This window comes from Leuresthes tenuis, unplaced genomic scaffold, assembly GCF_036924035.1.
Source record: "Leuresthes tenuis unplaced genomic scaffold, fLeuTen1.0.hap1 SCAF_10, whole genome shotgun sequence".
NCBI lineage: Eukaryota > Metazoa > Chordata > Actinopteri > Atheriniformes > Atherinopsidae > Leuresthes > Leuresthes tenuis.
In genome coordinates this window covers 19,003,503-19,015,553 of record NW_027325364.1, presented here as the reverse complement: position 1 = coordinate 19,015,553, position 12,051 = coordinate 19,003,503, and the positions used below count along the sequence as shown (strand labels likewise).

At 38.7% G+C, this 12,051-nt stretch overlaps 1 long non-coding RNA gene across 4 annotated transcripts in view; it reads right to left on the bottom strand.

The window, feature by feature from the left end:
- The window catches only part of LOC140315726 (uncharacterized), a 110,408-nt gene that overhangs the window by 96,374 nt on the left and 1,983 nt on the right, over positions 1-12,051 (bottom strand). The gene's annotated exons all lie outside the window — the stretch shown is intronic.

The window sequence follows — 12,051 nt, the reverse complement described above, 5'->3', positions numbered from 1 at the left end:
ACTGAGTCATCATTAGATAGAAGCAGTAAAACACCGGCATAAATGGTTGATAAAAAAAAGCCCCTTGTGTCAAACAATCACTGACAAAGAGGCCTGCAATGTCTGACAAAAACACATTTGAATATGTAAGGGTAAGTTTACATGCAAATGCAGAAATGAAGGTTGGGAGGGTTATGAGGAAGAGGGAGGCACATACAGCCTGACACCTAGAGAAAGAAGTACAGGCAGCCAGCCAGAAAGACAACCGGGGATCAAGAGAAAGTGTGAGGAGGAGGGGAAAAACAGCTGTGAGAGGCAGACAGTACTGGCAAAAGAAAAGTTAAAATGCCAACTTTGAAAGACTGCACTAAAAAGACGGGGAGAAAAGAAGAGGGAGGCAGAAAAGAAGACAAAGTCAAAGTGTAACTGGAGGGTAGAGAAAAACAGGAAAAAGTGGCAAAGGAGGAAGCTCAAGCAGGGTGTAAGAGTGAGAGCCTGGGATAATGAGAGAGGCGTACACACAGACTGATGGAGAGTGCATAACTCAGCGGGGATTCTCAAATTTTTCTCTAAGGGCACTGTCCAACAGAAAAAAATACTCCACATGACAAGGACAACTTGTCTTTCCTGCACACTCTCTTTAGCCTGCACTCTGAGACTGTGAAACAGTCTGTCAGCTGTCAGCCGACCAGATTACCAGCAACGCACACTGTAAAAAGTGACTGCAACCATTGATGTAGTCAGATTAACAACTTTTTATCCAGAGACATTTGAAGGAAATTAATCTGAGTATGTCCCAGAATGTATTCACTTTTAATAAAAGTTGTGATCCCACTGTGACGTCAAATTAGATTCATCTTTTTTTCTTTTTGCTTTCAGAAGTTCTGACAGAATATTTTAAACTCTAGGGACAAATGAATCAGCACAAAGTGACACTGTAGTCGAAGACAGACTCATTTCTAAAAGTCTTGAGCTGCACTGTCAAGTGAATGCAAATTGATACACTTGGAGGAGTAATGTTAACACTAGCGCATAGAATCATTTCCACTGTCAAATTTGCATTTACATTAACCAACATTTCTGTCAGTGTGGAGCTGAATGAACTCGCAATGAACTGAGGAAGAGGCTGGCCAACAACTCTCTGTGTCTGTGTGTGAGAGAAAATCAAACAGAAAAAAAAATGAAATGAGTTTTGTTTTTTTTAAAGACAGAGGATGGGAAAGCATTCGGAAAAGAAAGATGGAATACATTAGATGAGGTAGCAAAGAGTAAGATATGCAGTAAAATGGGTGGAGAGGCTTGAAAATACACAGTAAACACCTATTTGCAAGCGTCCTTGAGTCCGCATTCTTTCATTTTGAATATCTTTGTGTCTGAGTGGTCTCAGTTCAGTAGGTCAGCAGATCCCATTACCTCACACATGGCTGGTGAAGCAGCCTGTGTCTACATGCATGCAAACGTCGGCACCTCAGGGACCAACAGACACACAACAACACAAACAGCAGGAAATAGAGAGGCTCAAATGAACACAGAAACATTGATATTCATGCAACACTTTTACACAAATGCATACTATTCAGGCTGCAAGTGGATTATCTCAAACCTAACTGAAAATATGCCTAAATGGTCCACAAGGACTAACTTCATATGCAAAAATATTCCGATGATTTTGGAATTTAATTTTGGCTTGTTGACAGCCTATCAGGCTCATCTCAGCTTCCTGAAGCGGTGATGAGAGAATAGGCTGTTTCTATAGGCTGTTGCAAAGTATGTGAATCATTCTTTAGAACAAGTTACATGTCAGCAGTTGTGATTCCCTTTAGACCGGTAAGTGTGTTGATATGGGAACACTTCCATTTGGAAGAAGGGCTAATTGGTGGGGTCTTCTTATTAAGAATATAAACATTTATCATGTAGTGACGATTTCAGTTTCAGATGATAAAACAGCCATTCATTGATTCTCAGGATGAGACCTCGATCCTGTGACAGCTATCTGAAAGATAACACTACCTGTCTGTCAAATTCTACAGGATGAGTGGCTCATGCATTATTGAAAGCATGATTCATGCTTACTCAGCTCACGATGTCTTTACCTTGTCTGAGGAGAAATTGGCGCCCACATGTCATTCAGCACTGGATGGTTAGGTTTATTCGGTGCAGTGACTTTGTGTTGAGGTGTTCTGAACATTGCCACAGGCTGTACACTAATACTCTGCGTGGGCTGGCTCTGCAAGTGTGTGTGTGGAGGATCGTTTTAGTGCTTGTCAGTCAGTCGCATGCACACACACTCCACTCAGTTTGAGTCTGAATCTAATTTTATTCAGCAAGGACATTTACAAGTACGATGAATTTGACCTTGTGAACTGGCATTGGCAACACAGCACAGCTCAGTGTAGCTGACGCATGGTGATTAGATGCAAAATAATTAGAGCAGGGCATGACTTGGTCTTCTTCAATCACCTTCCCACCAGAGACTACACACCAACAAACACACCTGAGAATAAATATTTTACTTTGCTCCCCTCTGGATGTTTCATATTGTCTATGAAAGCTTGAGCTTGAATTTGCAAGCTGAAGTGGATATTTTTGACTTCATACAAATGGGGACTGTCCTGCATTAATAAAGGATGACTGCTGGCAGAAATAGCGAGCTTAGCGTAGTGTGTGGTGCCATGTTTTACAAGAAATTGGGCATGTATCCACCTGTATCCATCATGCAGGCTGTATCCAACTAGATTATTAAAAAGCTAGACGTTCACTTGTCCTTATTCAACCCATTTCCAGACACTCAGATTATGCCTTGGACTGGAGTGGAAAATTGTGTCAATACAGAGACTTTTATGGGAGAGCTTTTGGTCTAATGCATATTCTGCCTCCAGGAAACTCAGCTTTTTACATTCATCATCATAAGGCTATAAATGGGTCCCCCATACACAGAGATTCACATATATGAATCTTTAATGCAAATTGCGGAAAACAATATAAATATGAGGTACCATACTATATGGTATTACATGCGATAAGCAATAGCAAACTATGCTTCTTAGAGAAGACTAAGACTTGGATGGTTAGAAAAAATAAACAATATGAAGATAGAAACATAAACATTTATGAACCATTCTTTCCAAACTCATGTCAATTGGGTCATGGGTCAATTACAATATCATATACTAGAGTGTTGCCAGGAAAAAAGAAAATCGATTCTGCAATTTTTGGGAACATATCTGACCTTAGATGAAAACACATTACGTAAGGCAAAGAGAGTTTGCGCAAATCTAATGAACTTGAAATTCAGCATTTGGTACGACCACTTTTATATTTCACAGCCTGAACCCTCTTAGACAAGCTTTCTTGTAATTTCTTTCAGTTGTCTTCAGGAATAGTTCTCCAGGCTTCTTGAAGGACATTTCAAAGCTCTTATTTGGATGTCGGCTGCCTTTTGTTCTGTTCTGTGTCAAGATGATCCCACACCGCTTCAATAATGTTGAGGTCCGGACTCTAGGGAGGATTTCCTCACTCAATAAGCCCTGTTGTCACTGATTTTCAGTCCAGTTACTTGCTCTTTTATTGCTTAAACGATTCATAGGTCAAAGTTTAGTGGTTTAAAAATCTAATTCTTCTGAAAATCATCGGGCACAAAGACTTGACTAAAAATGTTTGAAAAAGCAGTCAATGTCCAAAAAAATAAACTTTTAAAGACCTTCAGAAATCCAAAAGAGCTACTGCTCAAGACTACTTTAAAAGATAACCAAATTTCTTTAAAGCAAAATATTAAACAAAATGCTGCGTGACTTTTGCACAGTGTTGTACATTTGAAATGTTTGTGCATATGAAGGGAAGAACAGAAAAGCAACATTGAAGAATACATCCACATAAATCTTGGTCTCAGTAAGATAGTGATCTGTCTTTACAGGTTGTATTCATGTTATCTGCTATCTTTCCAAATACAGAGCAAGTGTAGGATGACCCAGATATATAAAAATCCACTTTGCTCAATATCAAAAATCATCTAAAATATGAGCGAATTAAAGGAAGAAATCTTAGTGACACTTCTAGGATAGCATGATGATTAGAGTTTGAGCTAATTTATTACATCACCTATTACATCCCTTCATGGTTTTCTATAAAACTTAGTCATTCTCATTCCCTTTGATAGCCTATGGTCAGTGACCATTTTTTGTTTGGTAAGGTAAATATTTTATTTCAAATAATAACTGTCAAAACATTACAAATACCTGAGAAAATCAAAGCATGATAGTTTCAGAAAGATGAGTGGGCTTTAATTATTCTTCCATTTTACAGACTGTAAGTTAGTTGCTATGGTTCTTAAGCTTTAGGTTGCACTTAACTGTGTTGTGACTGACGGCTAAGACATGTTACTACCAACATTAGTCTCTGGCTGACAGAGGGATTTTCTAGAAGGGAATGTAGAAAGGTGACACAAATACACAGGAGATTTGTTTAAAAAGTAGAGAAATAAGGAAAGCAGCCCGCATTCTGTCTTGGCAAACTTCCTTCCATCTCTGAATTATTCATATAGAAAGCTTTCCCGTGCGTTGGTAACATTTCTAAGTAAGAAAACCTCTAAGTTTTATAAGTAACCACAAACTCCTGCACAGCCTTCTGTGACTTCACAAGTTCATAGCAAAACAGCTGTCCACCCTCTTTGGGAGTCTTGCTATGTACAAAGTAGCCCGAGCTCCAGCGTGTGCAACCGAGACAGAGGGGCAACTCTGTGAGAACAAGAGCAGTTTATGATCGAACCTTTTTTCAGTGCACACGATTGATATTGTGAAAGGGTGTATCTTTAAACCTTTTACTAATCCTATCATGGTGTATTCCCTAAACCCAATGAAACTGTTTGTGAGAACAAAATCAGAATTTTAAAAGTAAGCTAAGCCATATAAAAAAAAATAGGTAAAAAAGAACCAAACGGCCTCATGTTGGAATCCATCAAGCCGCCTGCTGCTGCCTTTGTTGTTCATTTTACAGACCAACACTCCAGCATGTCGCCGGACCCTTCTGCCTACATCTAACATTGCTGCACTTTGCGCACCATGGTAATAGAAACCCTTTTGAGTGCCTCAGAAATGCTAACAGCTTTGGATGCCCTGGGAACTGGTTAGACGAGTATCCTGTGTGTTACAAGCAGGGTCTCTAATATTGGCAGCATTTCCATCTTTATCCTTGTGCTGAATGTTGGTTTTATCCTTCCTCACTGTGGCCAGGTGTTGTATTGTATATTAATTAGCTTGAGACAAATGTCATTTCAACAAGCTGAACAACACAGTGACTGACTGTGACACCATCAAACTTTTCCTCACCAACACATTGCAATATAATATCATGTGTATAAATAGCCACCACTTCAGGTGTCTTTTACGTTGTTGCTATGGATTTTAGGCTTTTCATGTATCCCTTTAAGGTATAAAATTACATGTGGACTGGTTGTGGTTGGGGTAAAGCCTCAAGGAAAGGCACCTGTGCAACAGTGCGTGGCAAAAACAAATACATAAAAACAAACAACGCATGATAACATTTATATGCTATTTCAGAAATAGGTCATTCATATGCACTTCTTAAGCACTGCAGGTCCTTCCTATAGTCAATAAAAGCAGTTGTCTATGGCACCATCCATAGGGGGCCATTGCGTAACTAGTAAATATTATCTCAACAGGTCATCAAAGAGCTCTTGAGCACCCAGCACTGAAAACGACCAACAGAAGAAGAAGAGTGATGAATAGAAGACAAAGGTAGTCAAGGTAGCCAAAGGTAATCTATTCTTTTATATGTTTTTTTTTCTCCTTTTATCACTGTCCCATAGTCAGATGAAGATTAAATGAGCTAAATAAACTATTAAAGTAGACTGTTAATTTACTTGTTGCATTCCACTTTACATGATTCTAACCTGTTCACTGTTAGAAACATTGATCCAGTTCATCTCTACTGATTTTGCATTGCTGTAAAAAATTAGGTGTTAATACGAAAACATAACGTCTGTGGCTCAGCTTTACAGTTCTTCTGTTTATCGTTTTCAATGATTTTCTATAACTCAAGGATCTCTTTTCAAATACCGATGATCTGTTAACAAGGCCTGTGAGCTTCTCTTCAGTTTTTGGACTTGACCGTGCATGATTTTATGTCAGTTTAAATTCTAATGAAAAAGCCACATAAATATACCTTATTATACCCAGTTATGATGCTACAAATAAGATCAGCTGGTTTATATTAAATTAGTTTCTTGAAACAAAAACTCTCTGAATGGATTCTTTGCGTGCATGCATTTGTACATATTTTTGAAGAGCACTTAATATACTAAATCACTGGCCACAACAATTTATTATATCAGCCTTTATTGTACAATTTATTACTTTAACATGATACTATTTTTTTTCTTTTAATGGGATGTCAGTAATGAGGTTCACTGATGGCTCCACTTGGGTTTTGACCAGCACTGTTAAGTGAGCAAAACAATACTTATTATGGATAAACCACCCTAAAATAAATACATTTTTCATTTCAGAAAAACAACACCGGTCTGGTTGTGAATGGGAACAGAGATGTATTTAAAATGTGCATAAAATAAAGGAGTAAATTCATGTGATAGATGCTGTCACCGAAATGATTTACTGAGTCTTTGTCATTTCATTACACCAGAGTGAGTGACTGTATTAAAGCGCAACAAGAGTGATATCACTTAACGACACTGTTCCTTCAGTTTGCAGGCCAGTGTTCATCCTCTAATGACACGTGTGTGTTTGTGTCTCTAAAATCACTGCTTCATAATCTCTTAACCACCAGACAATAATAGATTTGTCTGTGATAAAATCCCAGTCTTTACGCATACGTCTAACAGGCATGTCTATAGTCATGTGTGGGGGTGTGTGTGTGTGTCTATGTGAACTCATGCAGGTATTCTTGATGCATGACCATCCTTGTGTGTGTGTGGAGCAGATTTAGTTTCTATAAAACCTCAGTCTTTAGAGGGATTACCAGTCCATTCCCAGACAGCAACATGCTGTGCATTTATGGGGGTAATAAGTTGATCTGTAATGGACAGATAGGCAACTGGCTGAAGCTGTTATTGGAAATTTGTCCCTATATCTATAACTAGGATGGAATAAAAGAGAAGAAGAAAGCAATATCTTAGACCTGCTGCGTCACACATCGTGTGAGCTATCGTCCTGTGAATTTTGATTTTGAGCTTACCTTTATTCGTTTTCACACTGACTTGTCATGTACTTGTGCGTGATTTGGTTTTGCCTCCACAAATCCCACAGGGCGAATGTGCTGTAGCCTTAAAGGTATAATCACACAGTGCGATACAAACCAAGACACGAATATTAAACAATGAACACAAAAAAGCCAAATAACAGTCTCACTCAAGTCAAGCCCTTAGTTGCCTTTGAAGAAGTAAAGTGGTCATTAAATGCCCTCTCTGAATTGAAACCAAAGCATTTGATTTTGATTTCATTCAGTCAGCCTTACCATCCCATGATTTGGATATGTAAAAGTAGGCCAGAGTATCTCAAAGAATCACGTTTGTGAATTCAAACTAAGTAGCTGCATAGGTAAAAGCTTCACGATACGTATATATACTTGTGATTTTCTAACATTACATCACGCTATTCCTGAGCTCATAGCTTCAAATGTTACCTATCTAGAGAAAAAAAATAAAATAAGACATTTGTATTCTGCATGTGTCAAAGGGGAAAATAAAATAACTCCTCCACTCACAACTACCTCTCTCACCACAGTCCTGTTGAGAGAATTCCTATAACTGAATAAAGGCTGATATAAAGAGCAGTATAAAGCATACTATTTGCTTGATTCTCGTTCCTCGTAGTTCCTATCCTTCTGTCGTTGTTTCCCTTTTTATTGGCTGCTTAAAATTTACCTTCGTGCCTCTTCTTTCGGCTTCATCTTCCCATGCTGCCTCTCCATCTTTCCCTCCCCTCCTTCAAATTCTCTGCCTTGTGTGCAGTCATAAAGAAATAATTCATTCCTGTCCCCCAGTGCTGGTACATATTAGCATGCCAGCAGAGCACGTTAACTTATCTCGTGGCTACAGGCACCGAGTGGTAAAACTAAGCTCTGATAGTTTGCAATAGGATGACCACAGAATGCCTGTAGCTTGGAGAATTAGGACTGTCGTCACGATTAGTAATGGTGGGCCTAATGTTTTACTGCACCATAATTCAGTGTACTGTACCCACAGTGTAGTGTCCCATATGACTCACTCTTGTGCACAAAAGGATGATCAACCTAAATGCAGCTGGTGGGGAAATTAAATATTATTACTCATGCAGGTTTTGACAACATAAAACAACTGAACTTTTTTTAATTTTTTTTTTTTTAATTATTATTATCATTTTGTAAAAGCACATAGAGCATAACTAAATCTGTTTGGGCAGCTGTTACACTTTAAATGTTCAATTCAAACTGTCTTCAACCATCTGTCAGCACTCGAGCACCAGAGCGTCAAACATTACCTATCAAAGTGTAGGATAGTGAATTCAACAAAGCATAACATAACACAGCAAAAGAGCTGTGTGTGCAAGTGCAAAATGATGAGAAAAACAGACCGCGCCGTAAATGGTATTGGTTGTCATTTTGTTGCTCAATGAACCAGAAATAACAGTGAGTGAATACAAATGTATTATCATGATTTCTGTGTGGGGCTGCATGCTGCAATGCCCACAAGCTACATGCAGAGAATGGTAAAAAATAAACCTGATAGCTTTCCTGAGGGTGACCACAGGACGTCTGTGAGAATTAGGCTTACCGTAGTGATTAGTTACTCTAGGCTTGATGTTGCATTCAAGTCTAATAAACTTTGCATAACATCAATCCAGCTTACAGACATGTTGTCCTGCCCAGTTATATAAATGGATGAGAAATATGCAGATTGTTATCTAGTTTCATTACATCCAGTTATGTTTATATGATTGAGCCAAAGAAACACTAGATTTCTACAAGGCAGCCATATGATTTATGTCTCTTATCAAACTTCACCAGAAATAGATAGAACTTCTTATTAGGGTAATACCAAATAGAGATGGACGACAGATTACGCTGACATATGTGGTGTTGCACATATGCTGCACAGAAAGGAGACAGGAGGTGTTTACCCATTTTAATGAGTATCCCAGCTTAGATGGGTATCAAGACCTCAGAACTGGAATATGCCACAGATTTCTATGTTAATGTTGTCCCATGTAACTCAGCGGATTAGGTTTAGAAGCAAAGCTCCCAGTGGTGCAGCCAAACAAAATGATAGAAGCTCCCATAAAGTAACCACCAAATGGCAAATGTTGAGAAAACTGCATTGTACATGATAGTAGCTTTTCTGATAAGCAATGTAATTAAGCTGCAGAGTCTCACACCAGAATTTGTATTAGCTACATTGGTCCATAGCACAAAACAAGCCAGTCTGCATAAAATCCTAAGTAACTCTACAATAATTTCCCTTTTAGGGATACAACATGTCCATGTTTTGCATTACATAAAACTGACCCGTATTCTCAAAAACTCTAGAATGACTACATATCGCAGGTTACAAAAACATGACATGTCTTAGCTGTCCTTTGTAAACTGTAACACGCTTGTGTCACAGATGTGAAGTTACAAAAACACTCCATGTTCACAAAATGCTTATAAGGCGGTGGGGGCAGGTGGAAGATGGTGCTACACCACAGGTGGTCACAGAAAAGAACCAAGTTTAAGTTTCATCTGACTGTACATGGTTAGATGTCACCTGAACACAAAAAAACCACTATACAAAACATACTACATAAAATATCAATATACCACAGTTTCTGTGCTTTTACTGTGATACTACCACATTAGGGAGATCTAGACAAGCAAGTCAATTTGACATTTTCTCGTGAGACTGGCCTGACATAGTGGAGTAAAAACCATGCCATTCCAAAGCCTATAAGAAGCTCAGTGCTGGGCCTGTCATGATGATTAGTCATGATCAACCTGATTTTTCTTTTCTTCATTCAGATTTTCATCATCTGTGTGCTGGATTGAAATGGTAATATAACAGTATCGTAGATAAATAGGAGGCAGGGTAGATCCAGAGTTATAAGCAAAGCCTAATCTTCTTAATCTAATGCACTTGCATGGTACATCAAAAGGACAAAGTCAAATTAAAGCTAAAAATATATAAAGGGAAAGTATTAATCTTTAATGAAGCTTTGATGGTTGCAACTTGAAGTAGAATGATGTGCAAAAGGAGTTTTTGCAGGCATCATTCAGTTCAACCCCAGAAACACGGAGGGAAAAAAAGGTGGAATTCAAAAGCTGCTGAAGCAGAAATCAAGCTGAGAATCCCAGCATGCCTGGACCATAGTCAAAATGAAGTCCTCTACCCCTCTCACAGTGTCTGATGTGTTCCCACCAACTGAAGAGCCATGACTCATCACCACCTATAGCCTACCTCTGACTGTTCCACCTGTGTGTCACAGCGTCGACTGACTCGGATTCCCGTTGATCCAGTCATTTTAGACTGTGACCCGTTTGTGCCACAATAGCAGCAAGAGGTGAGTAAATGTCACTTCTCTGTAGGTCTTAAAAATTACTGTTCACAAATGCAATAACAGATACAGAAGAGAGCAATTACGTTCGATTATCAATTCTATCTTTTGATCTGATTTAGGAAAATCTTACATATAATCTTCTCTACCATTCATTTCTAGAATTGAATGATTAGATTTTACAACTCGTATAAATAGATTGCATTTCATAATCTTGAAACAGAGAACTTTACATGTCTATCTTCTTTTGAATCAAATTTCTCAATGGCAGATGTTATTTTTCTTAACATAAAAAGAAAAGTAATCTCTCCGAGCCCTTCAAGTTGCTCCTTGCATTCTATTTTCTTACAGTGATGAGGAACTCAATTCCAAGCAGACATGGTAGATTAACATCAGAACACACAGCCATGAGTTACATCCCCATATCTCTGCCACTCTGCTGCAGAGTAAATGCATGGTGAAAATGTGATGCGGTACCATGTGGGCTGTCATGCACAAAGGGGGCTGGGAGGCGGAGCTTGGATGCTGACGAGTACTGTTGTAAGCTCTCATTGGCTCACAGTGACATCATTGATAAAGGGCTTGAAAGAGAGAGAGAATGGAGTGAATCCCACTCTCTCCACCTCACGCTGTACTATAAGTATTATAAGTACTTAATAACTTTAAGTACTTTAAGTATTTTAACTACATATAGTACTATATAAGTACAGGTTACAACAGGTTACAAAGGCTTCTTGCTGCCATAACAGCAACAGGCACAATGCAAATCACACTGGCATTATTGTGAGATGCAGTCTGTCTCATACAGTCTCCTCAGTAAACCTTCTTGACTACAAAAAACTTTGGATGAGATACTAATTAGAACAACTGTTGCAAATTTCTAAATCAGATTGTGACATGACACAACATTTTCAATTAATGTAGCATGGAGCTGATCGTGGGCACTTAAATCAAGCCAAACAATAGGACAAGTATGCCCTTGCAGTGGATACAGACAGTCAAGTGTGCTGAGACTTAAATCTGGTACTACGATGTTGTATCTGATACCGTCTGACTATTCAGAGCTGGATAAATCTGAATTGAAAAAATATATATATGTTGATGATGTAGTGTACGCTAAAAAAGAAAAATTGCATTGTTACCGCATGCACTTTTAGTTTGTTCATTTATCATACAGTAGTGGTCATGTGCCACAAACTGGAAAACTGTCCGTCATCATTGTTTAAACCGCTTCAGTTGCTGTCATTTCAGGGGAGCAAAGACTAATAACATGCATGATATGAGTGGCCCTTCAAAATTAACTCTCATCATGCCACATAGTGCAACTGGACTTTTTATAGCCATATTCATATCACAGAATAGGGAGATTACAGGGGAAACTTTTTGCAGTTTAGCTGATAAAATAGACCAGATGAGAGGGTGTTTGAACATGCATGTGTTACTGTGTGTGTGTGTGCGTGTGTGTGTGCGTTTGGTGGGGAGTGATTAGCTCTCCATGCCCTGCAAACAAGTGGTTGAACAAGTGCCACAT